This window comes from Lissotriton helveticus, chromosome 7 (assembly GCF_964261635.1).
Source record: "Lissotriton helveticus chromosome 7, aLisHel1.1, whole genome shotgun sequence".
NCBI lineage: Eukaryota > Metazoa > Chordata > Amphibia > Caudata > Salamandridae > Lissotriton > Lissotriton helveticus.
In genome coordinates, this window is record NC_136068.1 from 552,015,729 (window position 1) to 552,042,639 (window position 26,911).

The 26,911-nt window shown below is 43.1% G+C and overlaps 1 long non-coding RNA gene across 1 annotated transcript; it reads left to right on the forward strand.

Annotated features, from left to right (window-relative positions):
* Nucleotides 1–4,497: 4,497 nt before the first annotated feature.
* Nucleotides 4,498–23,146, forward strand: LOC144766882 (uncharacterized). Its single transcript, XR_013597967.1, has 4 exons — nucleotides 4,498–4,552; nucleotides 5,225–5,281; nucleotides 11,047–11,134; nucleotides 22,687–23,146. It is a non-coding gene; the product is annotated as an uncharacterized LOC144766882 (long non-coding RNA).
* The last annotated feature ends 3,765 nt before the right edge of the window (nucleotides 23,147–26,911 follow it).

The following is a 26,911-nucleotide window of genomic DNA, read 5'->3' on the forward strand; positions in this document are numbered from 1 at the left end:
AGGGGGAGGCGCATTTGCCCCAGGCATGCTCCCTCTCGTACCACCCCATGGATAGGCAGGCGTACGAAGGAGTGAACCTGGACCCCATGCAGTCCTTAGTTTTTGATGATACCAAGTCCCATCATGGAGGAAATCATTTCTTGTCAGGATCAATTTGATCATCTCGAGTATCATTCCATTGTGTTCATAATGGTCCACAACCTCCCTATCAAGGAAGGGTCTGACCACTAGGAGTCCATTACGGTGGTTGATGCAAGTATATAGACTGACTACATCAAAGGTCACAAAGAGTAAGTCTTCAGACCAGCAAAAGTCTTTGAATTTGCCCAATATATCCTTACTGTCACAGACATAAGAAGGTACGTTGAGTACATGTGGTTGAAGTTTGAGGTCCACGCATTCCGAAGGGCTCACAGTTGGGGAGCCTATACCAGAATTGATTGGTCTGCCTCGGGGGAAGGTCACTTCCTTGTGTTTCTTGGGAAGGATGTAGATACATGGGTATTTGTGGATTGCAACACTTAACCCCTTCGACGCTCATGACGAGCTCAGCTCGTCATGGAGTTTCCATTGATTTCAATGGAAAATACATGAGGAATTTGCAAGGGCCTTAGCATCCAAGGGGTTAAGATAGTGATATTCGTTTTCAGATAACAAACAAACATCCTTCTATTCCGTCAGTTTCTTCTTTATGATCCTGGTGAGTTCGCCAATGGGGTTATTCATAATCCTCTCATAAAAGTAAATATTACTTAGTTGTCGCATTATTTCCCCCATGTAGTTTGAGGTATTCATCACCAACACATTTCCCCCTTTGTCCGCCTCCTTGATGACAATACTCTGATCATTCTCAAGTCTGCTAAGAGCGTATTTTTCGCCGGGGGTCTGATTATGTGGGGGTCTGTTTTTGAACCTGGTGGGAGTCTCCATGTGGTGTAATCCCTCACTGACTTTTTCATAAAACAGGTCAATGTTGAGGTGGTAAGAAGATGATGGTGTGAACTTTTACTTCGGCTTAAAGCCACTCTCCATGTTGAGGTACACTGTAATGTTAAATTCTGTAAGAATTGACTCTATGTCAACCTCCTCCTCTCCCTCTAGGGAGACCAAGCATTGTGTATTCCTGATGTCAGATATAGAATGTGTTGTGAACGATGATGTTTCAGTGGACATAGATACAGAGGGCATTTTATCATGGGAAAAAGTCTTTTAATTTGACAGTTCTAATAAATTTAAACAGGTCAACATGTAAATTGTACTAAGTCACCATTTTGTGACGGGCAGAAATTGAGACCTTTACAAAGTAGTTTTTCCTCATCAATATCAAACATCCCGTTTGAGAGGTTAACCATTTTTAAATCATTCTCATTGTCATTTGCAACATTTCGTGCACCTGCTTCATTACTGTGTATAGTACTCATCTCTACTTCTTGGAGCGGGTTGACATCCTCAAATCCTCTTTGGTTGTCCCTCCCCTGCCTCCCAGTGGGTCTAAGCCTCCCTCGCCTTGTTTATTTGGGTCTTTTTTCTGTTGCTTGCCGCTTATTCGCAGCTTGGCTAGCTCTATTTGGAAGGATATGCCCTCCTCTAAAGGGTGGTCACTGGTGGTGCTAATTGATGTGACACTACTTGATAATGTAATAGAGTTGCTGCTCGCTGTTCTAGCCTCATCACTCTCCTCCCTTAATCTCTTTTTATCTTGGGTCCCAGTAATCTGGTCAAATTTCTTGGAGAATTTATAAATTTGCCATTTTCTATAGTCTTTATCATCACGCCTCAGTTCGCACATTTTCTTTTCTTTAAGGTAATTCTGATGTTCTTTAATTACTTTTCTAAGTATTTAGTCGTTTTTTTCAATGAGATCTTTGTTGTCAATAGTATCTATCTCCCGTGAAAATACTTCCATTTCTACAAGTAGTTTAGCTCCCTTCTCAATAGCATGCCATATGAGGATCTGCATCATTACCAATGATGCCTCCTCAAGGTTGCTCTCCCACTCCTTGACGAGGTCATCACTGAGACCCTCAAACGTGGGGAAAATTAGAATTCGCAGACCTCTTGGGGTCTTCTTGTTATCTATGTACTGTTGTAAAGTAATACCATCCAACCAGCGGGCTAGTTCTTGTTTTCTTAGGAGCTCTAACTTGAGGAATGGTGCCGGAGACCCAGACTCATTTCTACACTCTGGCCTGGTGGTTATATGGTTACATTTTCACCAAAAAGATCTTGTGCCATTTCCTCCCTTCTGTCGTTGAATCTTGCCATTATGAAGCACCGACCGAGGAATCTATTGCTCAAATAAACAAAGTTATTGCGCAATATTTCACTTATCTCAGACAGTTACTGTAACAGCTAGAACGCTTACTTCTTGATGTCACTAGGCATTCCCAATTGTTTAATTTTAGAATTACCTCTAAGGCCGACCGAGGCCCTGTGATACCCTTAGTGGTTCCAGAGTTACTGCCTGGAACACCAACTGGATTGATGGATCACTTATTCACGTTCTGAGCAAGAGGTGGGATCAATTTGTCTAGAAAACATTGAGATTGCTCATCTCACCTATAACTACTACGTTACTTTATACTACTAATAAGCTGTTGCGGCTTATGGTTTGCAGGTCTAGTTGGAGCTAGGCTGTACTGCACCCACTATACCTTTGGATTGAAAATAATTTTCAATACATCCTGCCTTACCCGAAGGACGACACGTCGATTAAGGTGAGACCCTTTTGCAAATCCGTTTTCCATCAAATGACTAATTCTCTTACCGTCAGTCACCTTGGATCATTAGGTGAGAGGCATGGCTTGCTTGTCCTACTCTTCCCCCAGCCCACTTATTTCTCTCTTTTCTGTACTTATTCTGCATATACTTGTTAGTCAGTGAATAAATGTGCTGTCTGTCCCAACACAGTTTTGTGTTCTTTTGTCATAAATCATATTATAAAATTCCTGTTTACGCTTTGTTAACTTTCTTAACTTTTAAATGTGATTAATGCAACAAGGCTCTAAAATGTATACAAACTCACTATTGAAGAATTACTTAAAGCCTCTGTTTTAAATCCACACAGGAGGTTGGGTCACACAAATTTTCTAGATTTTAAACTAAATAATTCTACCGAACTTTGTCTGTCCTATTGTTTTCCTTTGTTCCGTCCCTTTAACACTTGACTTTTCAACAGAGAGGGCACTGTAAATTGCTCTTCTTTCTTCATGTTGTAATTTTTAAATTGTGATGTTACTGTTCATTCTTTCTCTTGATCACGGGGGAAACTCGTTTCTCCCTTTACTCTTTTTGTCCTTCTCTTCTGTTTTGTTGGAAATTTCACCTTTTAAATGTATGTTTATGTCACTTTCAACCCGGACGAAGTTCTCATCTTGAGAACGAATCGCATTGGCTGACCGTAAAATCACCAATTTTGAGTGAACTAACTGATTGCAAATAAAAACATACTTACAAACTAAATACAGATTTCCTGGACTTCATCACTTGGCGCACGCCCAACCCCTCTACTCCCCAGCGAGCACTGCCTGCTGTATGGGAGCCCCTTCAATGACTAACGTTATACCTCTTTATTGCTCCTGAGGTGCCCCCCTGGACTTATGGGTGATTCCCTTCTAAAGAGGCAAACCACACATTGAATCCTTGACATTGCATGATATGCACTGCATCTTCGCTTGCCCTGGAGGCCCCGGAGTGCTTGTGCTACCTGGCAGAACAACGGTAGGTTTTTGCTCCATGGAGGATGACTTGACACTGGATTCCTCACTCCATATGAATACTAATTGTCCTGTACTCGATGGACCTACTGCCTGCTCATCCCAGCAATATACCTGGCAGAGAGTCCAGACTGTTTGTTCCTATACTTTCTCTGTGAACTCACCCTGGTACCCTCTAATGATGGTGAAACCAAAGCCCAATAATCTACGGCTGTTATGTGACCCTGAAGTGGACTCCACTCCAGTGGTGAAGAGCCCCCGCAGTCTGCAGCACCTAGAGAAGATGCTCTTTGCACACTCTGCCAATTTGATTAGGTACTTCAGGCCTTCATGGAAACTAAGGCCTCACTGGGGAGCTGTATCGACTCTGTCACAGTGTAGGTCATTTTTTTCATTTCATGAAGCTTTATTCGGTACATGTTAGAAAAAGGGAATTTAAAGTGTCATGGCGTGAGAGCGTCATGACGTAAGCGCCCCAGTGCGTCACTGTTACAACGCGGTTTCCACGACAACCGGCGCGTCACATGTCGTTTATGATCTATCTAAATGCCTCATTGTTACGGCTTGATATTTCGGGGAGACCCGATCGTTATGTACCAAAAATCTTAATCTCCGTGTGTATAACATTTATACAGTTTAAACAGAAAAATTATTGGCATGATGTCTACTTCATTCAAACCGCGTTGTAACAGTGACGCACTGGCGCGCTTACGTCATGACGCTCTCACTCCATGACGCTTTAAATGCCCTTTTTCCGGCTCCATCGGTAAGCTGACTTTCTGCAGCCGATGGATGAGTAGCCGCGTAACACAGCGAACACTATTACAAATTGCTCCGTAAGCACTAACCTCTGTCCTACAGAGAAGTCACCGTTGCCGCATGGATTACTGTTAGTTTAAATGGACCGTTCGGCACCCACACGACGCGTATAACTTACAGGCTCTTAATATAGGTCCACTAGATGACGTTTGGCGCTATTGCATTCGAGTAGCGTAATATGGGATATGGTCCATCCTAGCAGTGCGCAAAGCGTTGTGGCACGGTTTTTCACTTTTCAATAGTTTGCATATGTGGCAGCACTTAACAATGCCCTAGATGACTTTTGGCGACGCTGCATTCCAGTAGCGTAATATGCTATATGGTCAACCCTAGCAGTACGCAAAGCGTTGTGGCACGGTTTTCACTTTACAATAGTTTGCATATGTGGCAGCACTTAACAATGCCCTTAAACGCGCCACCGCCAAACTCACAAGCAGGCACTTCAATGTAATATCAGATGCCTACTATCGCTTCCCTATACAAGTTCCCATATGTGTTGACGTCTGCGTAAATGCGAGGGTTTGGGTGAAGTGATCCCGGCAAGCCTTAATACACAGCCTTAATGCATGGTCATTAACTTCGCACCAACACATCCTTATGCGAATTCATGATATTTTAATTGCCTTCAAGTCACACTCAGTATTAATGTCTGAGATTGACAAGTTTCCCCCTCCCCCCTTTCTTCACAGATTAAAGGTCTTTGCGCCAACTCGGTCCAGGTGACTTATACGCACTTGGAACCCAGGGTGAGTACATTAACCGCCCACACTATTAGGCAAATCATGTAGCTGTATTGCTAACCTCCTCTGACATATTTTCCTTTTGACTCATTCGCAGACTGTTGTGCCCTGTATACTTGGCTTGAGAAAGACCCGTTGCGACCTCAAACATTGGCGCCCTAAGGGTCGAAACATCGACATTTCTTCATAGGCCTTACAATTCCAGAATCCTAGCACACTGACAGAAACAAATAGGATTCTGTAAAATCATACTAGCGGATGGCCTTTATGAAATTAAAACTTTTATATATCTGTATAGATTTTTTATATTGAAATTCATCATTATTGTACATATTGCTTCTGTCACGTGATCACTATTCACTATTGTCACTTTTTGCAATTTTTTCAATATATTGACAGTCATTTGTAAATTGTCTTGAATGAATGTTGATAAATATAAAAATACAACAAATTATACACAGGCTTTCTTCCCATTCATTGTAAGAACCTGATTTGTGTTTTTGTCAGAGGGAGGTTCCTTTATTGCATGTAATAGCATTTGCAAATCATTTGTGTTGTCACCCGACAGAACCACTTTATATTTAATCACATAGAGAAGTAGGCACACTCCCTAATCCTGATTGGATAGTGCCTGCCATCTGCAAGAGTGTTTTCACATCGCCTCTCTTACCTGAGCGGTGGGATTGAGAGAGGTAGGCTCGCCTTCTGGGCTGTTCTAATTTTTCCCACCTGTCTTCCAACGAAAAAGAGGATGAGCCAGAAAGAGGGCCTGCTCCCAATAGCAGGAGAGGCGTTGCAAAGGAGGCAAAGCTTTTGAAGATCCCCTGCCACAGATGGGTCTTCCTGACCTGTGGGAGGTGTGAATACCTCTGCCCAGGAAAAGCTTTGTTTCTGGGCTCAGAGAGTGATGGCTCCGACCCCAGGGGTTCAGAAACATGTCTCGTTGTGACAGGCTGGTATTTATCCGTCAGGGTACCCACCTGGTTGTTATTCAGGGAACATCTCCAAGATGCCCTCTGAGTGCATTGTATAATAAATCCAACACTGGCATCAGTGTTGGTTTATTATGCTGAGAAGTTTGCTTCCAAACTTCCCAGAATTTAGTAAAGCTATTATGGTGCTGTGGAGTTTGTAATGGCAAGCTCGCATACCATATACTCTTTATCACTTTACTGCACTTACAATGTCTAAGAATAGACATAGACGCTGTAGAGGTACAGTGCTAATGCAACTATACCCTCACCAGTGGTATAGTGCCCCCAGCTAGAGGGGTGTCGTACCTATACCATAAGCAGTGCAAGCAGGGGGTTGCATGCATGGACTTCCCTGCTTGCAGTGCCCTTGGCACCCATGGTACCTGTCACAAAAGACTTACATGTGGCCAGAGAGGTGCCAATTGTGGGCACAAAGGTACAGATTTGGAAAAGAACGAATGCCCTTGGAGCCTGATTGGCAGGTACCCAGGGCACATAAAGTCAAAGTGCATCAGAAATCTGGAACAAAATGTGTGTGGGGTTTACTGCGACAGAACCCCTCTTTCCCACAGTGTTTTTTACATTTTTCTTCAAAAATAAAACAAGGCATAAAACAAATGCTGTGCTTTTAAAGAAAACAAAATTAACAATTGTCATTGTTCATGGTATCCAACATCTTTATAACTCAGACCTAGCAAGCTGGATGCTGTGTAGTGATGTTCCGCACAAATATTTGCGTTCTGACCCCTGTGACAGCACTTTCTCACTTGTAACTTTCCTAACGTTTACCTTTTTTTTTCACCTTCTCAAAATTCCCATACAATGCTTTCCTTCTTCACAGGTTCTTTAATTTCCTCCTCTAGATTCTCTTCCTCATGCTCAATTAAGTGTTTAAAAAGATAGTCAACCCAGGTGGCTTCAGTGATGTTGGAGTCTGTGCCAGGATGATTAGGCTGCTGCAATTTGTTGACTAATTGCCAGAATTTTGCGCTGTTTATCTGGCTTGCATCGAAATGGAATTTGGCCCTTAGCTCATTTTCCTTTGCTCTTTTGTTTGCCCATCTCCTCCGCTTCAATTATGTTTTTAGTGTGCAAAGAGTATCTTGCAGGCTCTGGTCATTTGGAAATCTGTGTTGTTGTTTTAAATTTCGATTTATGGATCGCTTTAGTGTTTTTTAATCTGTGCTCTTTGCCAGCTTGATTGGGATAGCTGCAACTTTCCTCTGTTTCAGGCCTTGGCTAGTTGAGAATTTTCCTCCTAAAGATGTAACAAACGTTTCCCAACTTTCCACTGGGTGGGCTAAGTTAGCGCCACCTTGGCTGTACAGGGCTTTGGCTGTCGATGTTATTTCTTCGATGTTATCAGAATTGCACCTTAATGTTTTAAGGTTGAGATTCCATCCAGCACAATTGATTTACTAGTTTCTGGTGTTGAACAAGGTCTTGTTTGAAGATTCAGCTCTTGTGGCAGGTGATCGCTGAATTAATTATTTCCAATCTTAGTCAAAGTCGTAAAGGTGTAATCTAGGTGGGATGAATCCGTAGTTGAGTGGTACGTGGCTGCTGGTGGGTTGTCTTCTTTAAACTGGCCATTTAGAGCTCTTATATTTAAGTGCTACAAATGCTGGAGCAAATTCCTCGCAGTCCTTGAGGGCTTGATGGTCTCTTTTAGGCCTTGCATTGGGATACCCCATGCACCTAAGAGGCCCTGTGTTGAATCATTGGCCTGGATAGGTCCTAATAGGTGCATGTTAAAATCTCGGCCAGAATGATGAGGTCTGTTGCCTCCTCGACCATTACTCTCTGTAGCTCCGTTAACAACTCCTTTGCTGCTTTAGTTTTTTGTTTTGGATGTAGATAAACATTTATTATTACTATGTCCTGTTTGAGCTGATTTAGCTTAAGGGTTACTTCTACTGACTGGATGCAGTTTGGGGGTGTTAGATGTATTGTTATGGGAAGAAACTCTCCTATTTCGGTAATTGAAGCTAGACACAGTAAGCCTCATAAACGGCGGCCGAAGACAGATCCCTTCGTCGCCAGGAGTGAGTATGAGGTATAACCTTGCAGATCAAAAGGCTGATCTTCCCAGGTCTCCTGAAGCAAAATTATATCCAAAGTTTTCAGATAGTTTAAAATCTCCTGGTCACTCGTTTTAGATGCTAAGCCATTAATATTCCAGACACATTTGGAGGTTCCTTCTCGATCCGTCTGAGATGGATGTGCAACGACATTCTGTCGTCAATTTGGGCATACAGATGTTAATAATCTGTGAGTGCCAGTCCAGTTGTTACTTGTTGGAGGGTGTGATGGAACAGATTGGCCTTGAGTTGGTAACAGGGCGATTGTCAGGTTGGCCTCAATCGTTGTGCCTGGTGTTTTGCTCCTTGCTCCTTTCAGAACTGAGGGGGTCGTCAGGCTTCAATTGTTTTACATCAGATTTAAGAAAAGGTGTTGGATATTTCAGCAAGAAGGATGCAGAAAAGAAAATTATAGTCAAGTAGAGGAACGAATGGAGTAGGAGATAGTAAGAGGCACAATTAGGGAAAGACAGCAAACAGTCAGTGCACATAGAGCATAACAGAGAGCCAATAACCATAGTAGCCTGGTTGAGACATTTCAGAGTTGTGGTTAATAAGAGTTTGACTGTTCGTGGACCTCCGTACCAGTGGTCCGACCACCACAAACTCAGTGGCCCGAATGTATTATGAGATGGAAGCCTTTCCTTTGCAAAGACAACAGCTTAATCGTCAACACTGCCGGCATACCGGCGATTGCTAGGGTCACAGTCAGGGAAAAGCAGCTGCCATATGGCGGCACTGAGGTGCTGCACCACTGTCAATATTATGAGTTGGCTCTCCGACAAGCAGACCGCTGCGGTGGGACTGCCGACTTTAGGTCAGCAGAAGCAAAGGATTTGCTGTGCATACATACCCCTTTCCTGTTCTTCCCATAAGCATTTGATGAGGATCTGTTTCTCTAGGTGCTCCCTTCACAGCAGCATCTTCACCTCGAGAAATAGGACCCTGTCTGCTGCGATATACAGGTAAGTCATTTTTGTACCTTACACCCACAGACAGGACTGGCCACATGTGGGTCAGACAACAGCAATGGGTATGTGGTATTTTTCCACATGCATCACGCATATGTGTGTCCAACTGCTCATACATGCATCGACACATATGGGAAAGTACTCACCACTGCTGCAAAACCTCCACAGCCACACCGAGGACACTGTGGTCAACTCGTAATGTGCTGGTTGGAAGACTGCCAGCACTGCGGTCTGCTAGAGGCCGTAGTCTTTGGATCATAAGACCGCAAAACTTGTAAGAAGAAGTTCACAGAGTTGTGCTATGTGGAACTCTGTAGACTGGCTAAAAAACTCTGCAGCACTACATAGCTTTTCGCTGGTGTGCCTAGTATGCCAGCATGCCCGTTCCTCTTGCGAAATGCCATGCAGAGTGCGTCCTTGCATTCCAAATCATGCTAAAATGGCACTAAGCTGTTTGCATGTCCATTTTTTTTTTTACTCTGTTTACGGTGCATGGCCTATATTTGAATCCCTCTTTAATCTCCTTAATCCTCCTCTATCAATCTAATCTACCCCATCTTTATTTATTATATTATTGCGTGTCTTACTGTTAGTGTATTTTGCATTTTTTTAAAATTTTTTGGGGTGTTTTTCATGACTTTTTGTATTGTTATTACAATTTTCACCTTACTTCCTTATTTCTTCTTTCCTTTTATTTCCTTCCTTTCCCTATACTTTTTTCTTTTTTAGTCTTTCTTTACCCCACCCAACGCCACGGCACAGATTCACCTACCTTGTGAGTGGCTCCCAGGTGTGCAGCCCCAGGTGATCTTCAGTGAGAAGTTTTTTTGCAGCACCACCTCCCCTCCATGCTGGCAGCAGTTGGCAAGTAGTGGATACCCCCACGAGTATCAGCTGTGCTGGGGGAGTGTGTGAGGGTGAGTGGGGTGCACCAGCCAATTTTCAGTGCACCATCCAGCAGCTGATGCACCACTGGGCAGATATTCTTGCCTGGAATCAGGGCCTATTTCCTCAGTTTTTCCATGTGAAAAAAATTAAGTAAGCAATTGAAAAAAAAACACTGTTTGAAAATTTACCACATTAGGATACCATGACAGCATTGGCATTTTTCAAATCCCCACCCTGTGAGATTCTGGTGCTTAGTGAGTATTAATTATTTATTGTGTTTCTACAATGCTAATATGCTTTTTCCAAAGAGCAGCTCACACTCAGAGGTGAGTTAGTTTTAGTTTATTATTATGTGGACAAATGTATAGTTTCTGCTAGGCAGGTGCTCAGCGCTACCTATCATTGGCGCTTGCTTTGGCTGATTAACTAAGAAGCCATTGCAAACTCTTCTGTCTTCTTTTCACTGTAGGGAATCAATATCAGTGAGTTAGCATTCTCTCCGTAACTTTGTTTACGTAGCTTGTACAGTTCCAAGCTATTTCACAGCGATGTGTAGTATGGATCATTGCATTGCAAAAATGGGAGACTATGTTGGTCCATCAAGCGGTTTGAGATTAAATGAGAATAGAATCAAGGATCATTAACTACAATGCATGTTCCAAATGTAGTTTTTATTAATCGGATTTTAGGATTAGTATGGGCAACTCAAAGACAGTTGATATACTCGAAACTAGTACTATTTAGGCGATCTGTTTCAGAGAAGCACAATGTGACTGCATTTGCCTGTCATCATAATTTTTATGAAGATTAACTGAATCACTAATCTATTTTTTTATCTTACATCTTTCTTAAATCAGCACCAAAGGGCAAGAAGAGGGACAGGATTAGCTGATCAGCAGGAGGTGTCAACCACCAGTGCTGCTGCCAAGGGCTCTGTTAACCCCAGTAAGACCTATTATTAATTTGTATCCATTACCTACTGTTGCGGTATATGAATGTTGTGGGGTTAGTGTAGAATCTTGGGGTATTGGATTGTTGGTGCTGGGTTCCAGGACGGGAGCTGCTGCATGAAGGCTGGTGTAGCTGGCGCGCAATACATTTGATCTGACACACTTGCCTCTGTCTTCCTTTCCTGTGGCAATGAGGACAGGATAGGAACTGACTCATGCAAAGCATGATGGGTTAGGTATTTTTAATACCCACTAACTACTTTTAAATGTTGCCTTCTTTATTTTTTATACTGTCTCATGTTTTTCCAACTGCCATATTACATTTTTACTTAATTTCTGTTATCCCTGCATTATCTTTTTTTCCCTATGACATTTTTTTTTGTTGGGCAGCAGATTTTTTTCGGTTTGCACTCCCTACTAGTCTATAGTTCACTTATCTTCTGCTTTGTTTGGCAATTATCTTTTCCTCTCTTCTATATATTGTTGTATGGCCTTTTAAATGCCGAATGGATTTTTTTCCGATTCATGCCCTTATATATAAGCATGGGCGTAAAATCTGTTCCGCTCGCGGAATTTGCGATTTTTTGCCAAATTTGCGTTCCGCAAATCGCGCAAATTTGTCCAAAAATTCGTAATTCGCAAGCTTGCAGATTTTTTTGCTTGCTCGCGAGACTTTTTGTCCGTGAGCACGCAAAAACGGACACGAACACTCAATTGCACAACGCGAGCATGCAACTAGCCCATGTACGACCGCATGGGCTAGTGACTGGAAAAAGGCAGTTGTGAACCCTGTCCGTAAAAACACCGCGTTACCATGGTCTGATCTCAACAACCTCCGTCCCATATCCCTCCTACCCCACTTGAGTAAGATGACTGAGAGACATGTCAACTCTCACCTGTCTAAATTCATCGAGGCAGCGGACGGCCTGGACCCTTCTCAATCCGGGTTCAGACCAAATCATAGCACAGAATCAGCTCTCCTCTCCGTGACCAATACCATCCGGATGGCACAGGATAGAGGAGGCTCTATGATTCTGGTGCTATTAGATTTGTCCGCTGCCTTCGACACGGTGTCTCATGACACCCTCATCAGTCGTCTGGAGGGGATAGGAGTGGATGGAACGGCCCTACCATGGTTAAAAAGCTTTATATCTGGTCGCTCACAAAGTGTTCGTCTGGGCTCCCATTATTCCATCTTTAGGGAGCTCACAAAGGGAGTTCCACAGGGCTCATGCCTAAGCCCCACATTGTTTAATGTGTATGTGGCCCCCCTGGCGAATATTGTGAGAGAACATGGGTTCACACCAATATCCTATGCTGATGACACCCAGCTATTATTCCCTTTCCAGAACATGACACCAGCAATAAAAAGCTCTTTTGCTGCAGGAATGAGAGCGATAGCTGGATGGATGACCTCCAATTGCCTACAGTGTAATGTGGGTAAGACGGAGGTCATGCTCTTTGGAGATGCCCCACTCCTCTGGTCACCTGAGTGGTGGCCCCCTGAATTAGGTATGGCCCCATGCCCAAAAGAAAATGTAAAAAATCTAGGTGTTAAGCTTGATCAACCCTTGTACTTAAAGATCATGCCATACAGGTTACAGGAACCTGTATGAGGGTGATTGGCTTACTTAGGAGAGTCTTCCCCTACTTAGCAGATCACCATAGGAAAACACTGGTTCAGACCCTAGTAATCAGCAGGTTGGATTACTGCAATGGGCTACTCATATCTGCTAACGAGGAACAGCTGGGGAGGCTACAAGTAGCCCAGAATACGGCTGCTAGGTTGATCCTAAATGCCCCTGCCAGATCCTCCTCCCGTCCCCTGCTAGACAAGCTACACTGGCCTCCCATACGCCAGAGAGTGAAATTTAAGATCTGCTGTACTATTCACAAATGTCTGTTCGGAACCGGCCCCAGATATCTAACAGAAATTTTTAAACCCTATCAACCAGATCGAACCCTACGCTCAGAAAACCAAGCCTTGCTCCAGATCCCCAGGATCAAAAGAGAGAGACAGGGAGGCCGAGCCCTATCATATAAAGGCCCCACTCTCTGGAACTCCTTGCCTCTCACTCTTAGGCTAAATTCTAATCTGCCCGCATTTAGGAAATGCCTGAAGACGCACCTATTCCCCATTCAGTAGCCCCAGCATTGTTACCCAGCATTTTTACCCAGATCTTACTGTCTAGTTCTGCTTTCGGAAAGAACAAAGCGCAGAGATATCTCCTCGGAGATCGAATTCCTGCGCTATACAAGAACCGAAAATAAATAAATAAATGAGTAACCTCGCGGTAGCCGTGCTAAAAAAAGTCCGCAAGCATGCAAAAAGCCCCGCGAACATGCAAAAAGCCCCGCGAACACGCAAAAAGCCCCGCGAACACGCAAAAAAAATTCGCAAATTTGCGGATTTCGCGGAGCGCGAATTTGCTTTTCGCGAGAATCCGCATACAGCGAATTCGCATACCGCGAATTCGCTCATTTCGCCCATACTTGCTTATATAGGTACAATTCACGTTGCCCCTATATAGGCATAGAAATAAAGCCCTTATTTAGGCATAGTCCATGCAACCCAAATACAGGCATGGCTACTTCCATCCGTTCACCAAACGTCACAACGATTTCTTGGAAAACCAGCTTTTAGCCGTCAGGGACTTCCCCTTGCTCGAATATTGATTTCTCCAAGAACTCAGTTAGTTTTACAATGAATATCTATTCCTTAGGGGTTCATTCATGACGTTCATATGCCCGACTTTACGTCAAACATGGCATTCCTAAACACCTTCAAGTTATAAATATACCTTCACTTGCTATGGCAAAGCACGGTGGTTCGGAGCACTTCGACGACCTACTTACCCGACGCAGCTCGCCACAGCAAGTGCCGGAGGACGCCGACTCTCAAGCTGACGCACTGATCAGGAAGCTGCCCTCCTCTGCTGAGAAATCCAGCTCCAGTGTTTCTGACTCCCCTTGCGGGGTGTTGGGAAATCGAATCCCGAGACAGAGATACTAGACCTCCTTCATTCTAAGGTATGGAGCTGATTAGAAGCTAGAGAAACCTTTGGTAGATTCTTGGCAAAAACTAAACCTATGCTAAAGACCTTACTTACTTCTTCCCTTTTACGAGACCTGGGTTAGGTAAATTGGGGTAGGCGTATTTTAGAAGCACCAGTTGAGTATTTTAGCCTGTGTTATTTATGTATGTATTTTTATATGGCTTAGTAACCATACAATGCTATTACAGTATTATTTTATAATACTATTCTCGCTGTACGCATTATACTATGCATTCTGTCTAATAATTATAGCAATTCACCCCTCTTGCATGAGAAAGAAGACTGTTCAATAAACCTTTTATTGAAAACGCCTGTCTCACTATTTCTCTGCAAACTCTGTAGAAAAGAAGCATGCACGATTGACTGAATGAAATACTTATCTATTGTTTCCATGACTCTAAAGATAGTTATTCCAGTCCTAGGGAAACAAAGTTGTCATGTTTATGGCGTTATCGGGAACTAATCCCTTCTTGTGAATTCGAGAAAGTTTCTAGTGACCTCTGAGCTATCCGGCACTCACAATTAAGTTTAGTATATTCGATAGAGACATACTGACCTAGGTCCTACGTCATATCTATAGGATATATTATTCTAATGCGCAGAACCTATTGGGAATATAGGAACAACACTACAATATGTTGTGGTACTGTAAAACTAAGAACATATTTTGGGTACTCTGTCTACTGTGAACAGTGCAGGCCCAACTAAGCTAGTATTATAAATAATATTCACCATGTATGTTTGTTGAGAAGGCTTTCTTTTTCCTGCTCATGCTCTAACATCTGAGTAAACAAGAGAGTAGCCAGGGTCATGGACCACCCTTGTTCCCCAATGTTGTGTGCTGGGTACCTCATTCTTATATACTATACCAGGAGTTATCATGACAGTGCAGCATTGTCGAAAGTAAGAGGTCCCATTGCATTTGCCAAAAAACACCATATATATTTTATTGGTCATTATTCCACCTCTTCAGTGTGCTTCAATGTCTGATTCATCATGATCCTCATAGGTCATAGCTCTGCCCCTCTAATATGAAAAGTTTTCAGTTGGCTTCACTTGCTGCGATGGATGGGTGGGATGGTTGGAAGGAAGGTTGGATAGTTCGTGGATGGATAATTTGGTGAAAACACTGAATGAGAGAAAATAAAGCTTAAATAATGGTGGCCTTGCGTGAATTATAATGAATGGATGAATTAAGAGTTGAATTAGGATGAATTAATATTTGGATTGCTTGGATGAATAAGCAAGGCAGCTCTTCTAATGAAATGCTCACCTACTTTGCTTAACGCTATGGCTCAAAGTGTGGGGCCTTTTTACATTTTTGTTCTACTTCCTTGAACTATTGTATCTGTTAAGCGAGACAGATAAGTCCCACCCATCATTCATCACCTTCCTTCCCACCCATGGCATTTTTCTACCCATAACCGAAGTGCAGTATATTTCAATCTGTGACTGCAGTATTGGTTGTGCAATATGCTCAGTGACCCGTCTATTCTATTTCAAAATCTCGACCCTACCTACCTAATCCATTTACCCTACCCTGTAGTAGAGTAAGTCATGATTACTTTCCTTACTGCCCAGTAAATGAATATGTTTGAAAAAATATGTAGTAGTGGGTGAGGCCACTGAGCAAAGTGAGAGTAAGTGCATTATTTGATGTGAAGTTTGATGAATGGGATACACTGTAATGAATGTGCCAAATACAATCTATATATCCATTAAATTCAAATAATCTTTATTTCGGTCATAGACCTTAAAAGATACAAACATACAATCAGTAAAAACAACATTGTGACTATGTGCAACACCATTGAAATAACATACTCAATTAAATATCATAAAAACTAAGAACATAGTTAAAAAAGAGAATAAGAAAGTTAAAAAGATACAAAAAATATAGGTAATAAGCGAACGGGATGCGTGCATCATACTTCAGGAGGGACTAGACAGAAAAGTGTCAACGAGAAGTATTTTTGATAAATGACCAGCGCCTGCGCCACCTAGCATGCAGAAAACGAGTAACTGAAAATACAACAGGCGTGGAGGTGTCACATTTTAATATTCTAAAGATCTGATGATAATGTTTGAACCACAAGTTTCTACAGAGTTGGGTAAGCCAACGCTGCCTAAGAGGCTTCTAGCATGGGCAAAAGAAAAAAACATGGGGCTCAGTATCCTCCTGGGTGCCACACGCTGGGTATTCTAGTAGCTTAGAATGGGACCAATTATGGGGAAAAACTCTAAGAGGTAGTGTACCGTGTCTGAATTGTACATAAAGTTTCCTCGCTACACTAGGTAAGATGTCGTCCAAGAATGACTCTAATTTGTACTCCTCTTTAATACTAAGAAACTCTGAGGTTAAAAAACCCAACGTAGGGTTACTGAGGATATCCGCCATCTGTTGATTACGATAAAATTTTACCAGGTCAGCGCGTGACAACTCAGCACAGATAACTTCAGGGTTGCTCCAGAGATCCGGATTACCTAGCCTCTTGCTCTTACTTTTTATATAAGCAAACCACTGAAGTTCTTCAGTCACAGGAAGCCCCATGAGTTCTTTGGCTTCAGATCAAAAATGCTTCAGCTCTGGTATTACCCACAGTCTGCGCCAGAATATTAGAGGGTGCAGGCCAATTTCTTCATCTGTTGGTCTAATTCCTCAATCCATTCTCAAAGGGGTAAGGGGAGTACTAACAGGGAGAGCCAATAAAGATCTCCAAAAACTATTTTCTGCGTTGAGAATATATTCATAGAGAAGGGTCCCCAGAGTTCCGCCCCATATATTGTAGCTCCCCTTGCTTGTGCTTTGTAGATTTCTACAATGGAACCAACTGGTTTAGAGGTGGATTCCCTTTGCAGTATTTGGACACCTCCCATAGTCTGTACCAACCTGAGTTTGGCCTTGGCAATCTGGGGACCCCACTCCATATTATCTGAGAGGGTGACACCCAAATATTCAAATACAGTTACCCTTTCCAGAGTGATGCCATTTAAAGAAGGGTTGGGACGGGTGGTCTTTGGTGGATTACAAATCAAATACTTCGTCTTTTGTGTGTTGATCTCCAACCCCCTTTTCTTACAAAAGCTGGCAAAGCTGTCTAGGGCACGCTGTATTCCCATTGGGGATTTTGACAATAGAAGAGTGTCGTCAGCAAACATTAATGCCACTACCTGTTCATTTCCTATTTTCAGGGCGTTGATGTCTTTAACCCCTATAAGGTGGGCAATTAAAGACAAAAAAGGGTGGGAGCCAGCACACACCTGTGTCTCACTCCTCTGTTGACCGAAAACCTAGGTGTCAAAACACCCCTTTTGCCACTCCTAACTTGGGCAATTTTTTTTGAGTGAAGTCCTCTGATGATGTCAAGGAGGTAGGTAGGAATCCCCATATCCGCCAATACCGCCCAAGGATATACTGGAGCAAAGGCCGTCATAAGGTCAACAAAAATTAAGTAGAGGCTGCCACCCTCCACTTTCACCGTTTTCCAGTATAAAAATTGCAGTCTGAGAAGTTGGTTTACGGTGGATGTTTTTGCCCTAAATCCGGCTTGATATGGGCTCAATATCTCATATTCCTCCATCCAGGTCTGGAGCCGATCGAGGATAATCCGTGCAAAAAGTTTTCGGCTAACGTCAATCAAGCTGATCGGACGATAATTTGCAGGGAGTAATGGAGAGCCTTTTTTTAACACTGGTACAATCTCCGCCCCCAGCCAGGTTTCAGGTATAGGGGAACCTTGGAGTATAGCATTAAGCAACAGGCTGAAGTATGGAATCCATACTGCTGGTTGATCCTTAAAGAGATCCCTGGGGATTTTATCAAAACCAGGCGCTTTGCCGGGCGGGAGTCTCTTCGCACCTCCCACCTCCAACAATGTTATCGTAGTACCTATATCAGTTTTAATTCTGGGCAGTGTGGAAGCATTTTCGAGGCTGTATGGAAAGTAGATTCGTTCTTTCTGAGAGATTGTCGGCAATACGGAAGTAACCACTTCAGTCGAATATAACGCCCGGAAATGTTCCATCCACTTCTCAGGCGCAATATTCGGCTCATCTGCAACTTGGCCATTCTCACTGCCAGTTCTCACTATTGCCCAGAATTCCCGCATATTCCTATTCCCCCAACGCACTTTTTATACTGTCCCATTTACTGTTTTCCCAGTGCTGTTTAGCCTCTGTAATAACCTGATTATACTCCTGCCTCCTGAGTTTTATTTGACACCTGTCCAGGGCTTTAATTGATTCAATTAATACAGACTTTGCCTTCTTACACTTATGATCAAACCACGATTGGGTCTTCTGGTTCGACCTGAATTTAGTCACTATTGGATTAAGTAAATCTGCCAGATCAGCCACCAGCCCTGCATGTAACTTATAGATTTTATTTAACATCATTTCTTGTCCGTGCTCAATGAGACTACTTATCTCCACAGAAAACCTATGAACAACTAAATATAAGGCACTCATTTTATCTGGGGACTGTTTTATCATAGGCCATTTAAACCTTCTTCTGTCATTAGAGAAAAGCAATACACTTTCTTTACTAGTTTTTTCCCCGGGGGCAATGCCTGTCCCAGGAAGTCTTAGGTTTAATACCAGAGCATTATGGTCGCTGTCATGGCATGGAAAAACCTCAAAATCAATGACCCAAGACCATGTCCTCGTCTCTACCAAGATATAATCTAATCGGGAGGACTGGCCAAAGCGATTAAATGTGGCATTCCCTTCCTGATCTGAGTGGGCGCGTCCATTACAGGATCTCAAAGAATGAGCCATAGTAATAGAATTCAATTGGAGAACCAGTGGTGCCCACGCCTTAATAGGAGCGATCTGAAGCTCTGGAATAGACCATTGCTCATCTTCTTCATTGGTAAGTAAATTTCCAATGCCATGTAAAGGCTCATATTGACAATTAAAATCTCCAACAATAATCAATCTACTCTCTCCAGAGATAGTGGAGATGAAAGTGTACAGCAGGTCCAAATTAGGGGATTCTTTCCCCAGCCTAACAGGGCATGAATAAACATTAATAAAAGTCACCCTGAATTTAGTCGGGAACTTGAGTGTAACACATTGAAGGTCTAAAGTTGGAGTGTTGAATTGTGTCACCGTGCAACCCAAGTGCGAGGCTACCAATATGGATAATCGCCCATAGGGTCTACCCCTTTCTCCTATAGAGGCCATGTTGTTGTATGACACAAAACCCAGCCTTACAATCTCTTCCCTTGCCCATGTCTCCTGGAGTAGGCAGACATCATACTGATCTATAAAAAGCCCCCAATCGGGGCAGGCTAATTTGTTAGTTAAGCCTGCCACATTCCAGGACAGAACTTTGAGGTTGTATACCGGGAAAGGCTCCCCCCCACCAGTTAGACAAAGTGCACAGGGACTGGGCCAATAGGAGATATAATACTATTTCCTCCACAAACACTGGTAGATTTATGCTCAGTGTTTAACCCTATAGATGTATAAGAAACCGTTAGGGCAGGTCCATCAATTTCGAGTAGTCCATTGGACTTCTTGCAGAGAGGAATATCCCAATTTTGTAAGTCCAATCCCACCCTGCCCTTCATTGGGAAATGTTGGTAGACCTGACTAATATGCAATGGTGCATCAGGGGCCCTTGAGCCAATGTTATCTTGTTGAGGGACTTCAAGCCCTCCCAGTCAATCTACATCCTCCAAAAGCCCAAATCGATTTGAAACCAGAAAATTAAAAGAGGAAGAGTAGTGGGAATGAGTTCTAGTTTTTTTTTGAGATTCCATTCGCCATCTGCCGCAATCCAAGACAGTATAGGCTTCACCCAGTCTACGGGAGGAGGGATAAAAGAAATCCAGAGTAAACACTCTAATAGCTGTTTGTTGTTCCAGGGGGCAAAAGGTTGGGTTACTAACCTATGTACAACTTCTGGGTGCTTAAAATTAACAATCACACAGTCCCCTTGTATTGTTTTTTTTGTAGGACCCACCCAAGCCACTCTCCGAACCATCAGAATCTCACCAGCCCAATTGTAAGGAAATTGTTTGTGCCTTACCATCCAAAACGTGCTTAAGTTCGGGGATTCCAAGCAGGGTGATTACATATGGGGCCGTCGCTGGGGGTAAATATATAGTTGGGAGGGACAATGTTTGAGTTTCTTTGGCTAAGGGGCCACCACCTCCATTCCCTTCAGTGGGTGTGGTGCCCATAGCAGCATTACTAGTTAAGTTTATCCCTGTGCACTGATTTTGCATTTGGGCCTCCCTTCCTAGGTGAGGGTTAGATTCTGTCAAAGACCTGATGTCCTGATTGAACTTGCCCTTATAATACAGGACTGCTCTTTTCTAAAACTTTGATATTACAAATTCCATTGTTACAATTGGCTTGTTCTAGGGGCTAGATGATTGTTGTATTTGATTGGATTTGCCGGGTCTCAGATGAATTCTGGTGAATCGGGGGCCTCATATTTTGACAACTAGATAATGTACTAGGGATGACCTTCTGTTGGGAAATTGCCTGTGATTTATCCACGCTAGATGCTATCTTTTGAATATAGTCAAAAATAGGAGCAACCTCTCCCTTCACAATAATTCTACATTGGGTAAGAAGATCTAATAGCAATGTTTGGGCCCAAGATGGATAAGGTTGAGCTAACAAGGAAGCATGTTTATTAACCAAGGGTATTTCTAGACTGGTTGTATTTGGTATGCCTTTCGAATTACCATCTTCTGTCTGTTTTACCTTGGGACCCCTACTGTTCCCTTGCTTTCTTTTCCTAGCTTTCCTAGTTACAGCAGCATTACCCTTCTAATGGTTTTTGTTCTTAGTGCAGAAATTTGCACATAGTCATGTCAAGGGGCGCTTTCATATACAGTAAGTTCAGGGGAATTCACAACATTTGCTAGAGTAGGTGATACCAAAGGAGAGAAGTCAGAGGTAATAGATAATTGTCTTTCTGTAAGTTCAATTTCTGAGGTGACCGCCCCAATCGCCTTCTGAAGCATTAAATCGATAGCTGTGGGCAAATTTGGTGAAGGGCTATTTGGCTGTGAACTGGGCCGTTTTGCCGCACATACACGTTTCCCATGAATGTGAGCGGGGAAATTTGCTGTAGCCAACATGAACAATCATCTTAGTCCCGGGGGTCCAAGCCAAGAGGAATGGCCCAGCCTGGCCACCTCCGGTCAGTGTCGGGCAAGGACAGGCCCACCCTTGGCACGGGCTTCGCCCGTGTGCAGCCCGCACGTCTCCCGCGCTGCAGGAATCGGAAGGAGTTGAAATAAGCAGGAGGTGCCTGCCGATGATGCCAACAGAGAGCGCCTAGGCAGGGAGTGCTGGGATATGTAGTCCCGATGATGTGTCTCATGTTGTTCCCCTCATGGTGGACCCGATGGTCAGGAGCCTTCGCCCTTTCTGCAGGGCTCAGAATGGGCAGCCGTTCCCCTCACGTAGGCGGTGCAATGCAGGTGCGTGTCCTGTGCTGCGGGAAGCGGAAGGAGATGAAATAAGCAGGAGGTGCCTGCCGATGATGCCAACAGAGAGCGTCTAGGCAGGGAGTGCTGGGATATGTAATCCTGAAGCTGTGTTTGGCACCGTTCCCCTCACGGCAAACCCAATGGTCAGGAGCCTTCACCCTTTCTGCAGGGCTTAGAATAGGTAGCCGTTCCCCTCACGGCAGGCGGTGCAATGCAGGTGCTTGTCCCGCGCTGCAGGAAGCGGAAGAAGTTGAAATAAGCAGGAGGCGCCTGCCGATGGTACCAACAGAGAGCGCCTAGGCAGGGAGTGCTCGGATATGTAGTCCTGATGCTGTGTCTCGCGCCGTTCCCCTCACGGCAGACCCAATGGTCAGGAGCCTTCGCCCTTTCTGCAGGTCTTGGAATGGGAAGCTGTTCCCCTCACGGCAGGCAGTGCAATGCAGGTGCGCGTCCATGTTCCTTTCTTTGTAGTGCAGTGCATCGTTTTACTCAACGTCAACTCACATCAGACAGGATAACATCTGCATTTCATAAATGATGTGTGTAATTACATATTATTAATAATTGTCAATTACTGCAGCCCCAGCTGCAGACAGTAGCAATATATGTGACATGATGGCTAACGATGAGCGTGGCTCCATTAATTTAGCACAACACACAACTTGTACGCCATAGTGAATAATGCCTTACTCATTAATGAGAAGTAATTTATTTTTCCGTTCAAAATTTTTGCCTAGGTACTTGAAAAGCCTTTAAAATAAAAAAAGATAAACTTTGTTTTATAAATCTGGTATTATTCTTATTCTGTCTTAAAATTTGTCTGCCACACAGTCAATGTTTTTTATGCCAGGTATGTGTGGGCATAATGTACTATTGGCCTTGTGACTCTCCTAATCATAATCACATCAATTTCTAATGGCCCTAGGGGACCAGCAATGCACAGCTACTGTGCCATACGCTAATTTCAAATAATTGTATGCACAGAGAATTATTAACAAAGTGTATTTTTTCTTTTTGTTTTCCTGCCACTCCTGCAGGCCCACCCATATCACCCACCAGGCAAGAGATAGCAGCCCATCTGCGGTGGAAGAGGCTGTATCACATTCAGCATGAATACTGGCAGCGGGTGGTCCTGGAAGAAGTAGAGGCAGAAATACCAGCCTCTCAGTCTGAACCAGGCCTCCGTGCAGCTGCACCCCCTCAGCCTCCAGCCTCTCTGCCATCTTATCGTAGGTGGAGCCAGCAGCTGACAACAACTACTGCTGCCCTTCCCACCAACAACAGCAGGCCATTGCTGTAGTGCATCCTGCAGCGGATGGACACAATAGAGAGCTGGCTTACCATGTTCGGGCAGATCCTGGACCAGATCTGGACCTAAATAGACAATACGCTCTTTTAGAATTTTTTTTTAAATTTGTTTGGAGGGACTTGTAGGTGGAGGGGGTGAGAAGGCAGTTGGGAATCCTTTTTTTTAAATTTGTTGGACATTTTTGGATATTGGTGGCTGGGCCATTTTATTTGGGGAGAGGAGTCAGTCTGTTGGGGGTGGAGATGGTTGGTTTCTTAATAAAAAAAATGAAGGGGATCATTTATACTTTATCGAAATTTATGCCTGAAGTCGTTTTTTTGTGTGTTTCTTTCACTTGGCACTGCTGCCTTTAGTTTTTATGCAACTTCTTTATCTGCTTGTACAAGTGTACTATACTGCTTAGTTATGGAGTTGTAGCTCTCTAAATATCTTGACCATTTGGGGGAATGCTGCCAAGACCTATATTTTCGACAACACAACAACCTACATAAATGATTGCTTTCAGTAGCGTTAGTTACTTACTTACTAACTTAACTAGTTCACTTCACTCCATAGTTGTCTTAGATGAATATAGATAAAGCAATAACATGGAAGACATTACAACTTCACAAGTGTGGTCCCACTTCCACCCAGGTAAGCTCTAACTGGAGGATTAATTGGAAGGATTATGCATTGCATGCATATACATGTAAATAAAAATAACTGATTTAGTTGGTTATATCAAAGCTTTACAAAGAATTGAGACCAGAATACTACATGATGACACAAAGAATTTTTGAATTATGATAAAATAACAAAAAATAGCCATAGTAGTAACTTGAGCAATGGGGAGCTACTAAAGTTACATAATCCTTGAGTCATGAAAAATTGACTGAAAGTCTCGAGTGGACAAGCTAAGGTTAGGTCTTTACAGCTACGCAACACAAGGACTGAATGATGATGGTGACTGTTAGACTTGGCATCTTTGGCATGGTTTCCACTGACTTTTTGCCTCTACCTCCTGTATTTTTGATGCTGTGTTGGATTTTGGTTTTGCTGGCTTAGATGATTTGGGGACTTTGCCACTTCAGATTAGTGTCAAAGTGCAAGTGCTCCCTGCGTAAATTGTTGTTACAATTGGTTCTCCATGGCATTTTGTTTTACTGATTGTGCCACCAATATGAGTAGCCCTGAAAAGGTTTCTCACACCTGCAACTGCAGTGTCTGTTTGTTAACTGCCATCTCGACTTGGCAAATGCACCCACTTGCCAGGCCCCAACCTTCCCTTTTCATACCCCTATAGTTGGTCCCAGGTACCCCCTGGGCAGGTTGCAGTGTATATGAACGGTAGGACATGTACTGATGTGTGTGACATGTCCTGATAGAATCAGAATCAGAATATATTTTATTGTTTAATTAGTTAAAAACCATAACAATATACCAATTGTGGCAAAATACATTACATATTTTAAAATATACATTAGAATATACATATTAAAAGATTTAGGTTGCAGTAGTGCCATAAATACACAGTTAGGGTATATAGGATAAAAAATTATACAGTGCATAAGATACCAGAGAGAAGATGTGGAACATAGTTTCAAAAGTGCCATTGAGCGTCACCACTAACCATGTTTTGATACTTTCTCATATTTGATTAAAAACTTTACTCAGCGACAGTTAAGCTGTAGGTCATTCGGGTCTAGACGCTTTAGTACTGCAGTTCTACAGGTGCAAATGCTTCTTGCGTTCAATTGATTTTTCAGCAATTGAGGAGGGTTATAGACTTACCACTGGGCAGATATATATTAAAAGAATACATTTCTGTGTTGGGGATCCACAAAGGCTACATGCCTTTAAGCCCTGATACCACCAGCTTTGTTGGTCTGCGTTAAACGACAGCATTCCAAATCGTATTACTAGCAACTTAGTCTTTAAATGAGAAGAGAAAGACAGACCAAAGTATGTTGCTGGTTACAGTTTTGTGTACGATTGCAAGACCATCCATGCATGGGCTCGCCTGTTTAGCTTGGCTTTTTCTCCCATTAATTAATGCTGATTTGCCGCCATCTTTAACATTTGTTGGAAAGAAGAGAATGGTAGGTTCTGTTGCCAAAGATCTACCATGCTGGTAAGCTTTAAAGATGATTGTAGATACTTGGTGTAGGCAGACTGGGGATCATCGAGTGTGCCTTCCAGAGTGCATTTTTAATCTGATTTTGTTGGTTACTCCAGATTTTGTTCCCAGTTTTTATTGTTATGTATCTTCTGTGTAGATCCTGCTGTTGCAGCCCAATTTCTAGCCGGAACTGTAGCACTGAAGAGTTGCAGGATAGGGAGAATACTGTATTGCATGCTCATGTTCGAAGGCTTTTCAGGAACCCCGCTCCTTTCCCATGCTGGATTTTGCTTGCGTAGGCTACAGTTGGTAGAAGTTTCACTTTAATTACCGCTAAAAGTGGAGTAAACAATGGGCCTTTTAGAATCTTTTGATATTGAAGAGAAAGGAAATATTAGGCCATTTCCCTTTTTTAATAAGGTCTCATTCTGCTTTTAAAAGGTTAAACTATTGTCCACATGTACACCTAAGACGTCTCCTGCTAGTGAAATACTGTTTATTTAGTTTTTCACTATTGACAGGCTGTCTTGCCCCATTGGATAGAATGGGAAATGCTTTGTAACATCTTACAAGTATAATTTCCCTTTGGAACAAGACAGAGAAATAAAGTTTAGGCTCTCTGAACTCAGAATTTAATAACACCTCTTTTAGTGAAGATGGTTTTCAAATTCTGACATTTTAGAAAGTAGGCATGTTCTATTTTAACCATCTGGTTTTGGAGTGACATGGAATTGGGATGTGCATCCATTGTAGACAGGCACTGGGTGGCTTGAGGTGTGCCTGGCCCTTCCTGGATGACTCAGAGCTGAGCTGAATAGACCTCGGCTGAATTTAAAGTAGTAGAAAGAGATTTCTTTGCACCTTAATAGGGCTCTCCCTTGCACAATGCTGTCTCCACCCCCTGTGGTCATTCTGCACCAGTGAGGACAGAACTAGTTTGGACTGGGCTCAGAGGCCCTTGCACAAACAGAACAAAGACATGTTGGGGTATACATATTAGACTAAAAACGTAATACCTTAGATCATTTCTGGAATCCAACATGAACCTTTGTCAAGGAGAAGAGATGGAGAAACTGGGGGAGGTTACTACCCCTTTGCTGTGTGCTGTCTGTGGTTGGACTGCAATAGCTGTTTCTGCCAAGAAAAGGATAAGGACTTTGCTGTGTCCCTGCTTGAGGAAGATCTCCAAGTGCTTGAGTAGAGCTTGCCTCTTGTTCCGAAGTCTCAGAGCCACAGAGACTTCACCTCCAGCTCCCCTGAACTTCCTTGCTGAGATTTATGACATGCCAATAGGTGCCTGTGACTGTGTTGGGCCTCTGGAGGTTATTTCTGCTGTTGGGAGCTGGATATGCAACACAACTACAAGAAAATTGATGAATCACTCTTCTTGCGGTTGTTTTTCCGATTCAGCACCCCTGTGAAAGAAGATTCGTCACACATTGCTGCACCCACTGATGAAACCGATGCAGCTCCTGTTACTGCTGCAATAACCACGTGCCAAGGGATCGCGGCTGAAGAAACCGACACAGCACCGCTTGATGCCACCGCATCAATCAGCGACGCATCCTGGATATCCACTCATCATACCTGTGCAGCAAGTTTTCCCAACATATCACCCGCAGACCAGAACCAGCTCGTAATCGACGCATCACTTCCCACTACAGATCGGACTTGGCGCATCACTTCTCCTGCGTGCAGCAGAACTGTCTCATTGCCTTCCCATGGTCTAAAAAAATTACACATCTCTTTGTTTTTCAACGCTTCCCATCTCTGCCACTGTTTGGCCTTGTGAATTTTGACACATCTATAGGTACTTTGTGATAAATCTTGCATCCATAGTTTTCTATGGACCAAG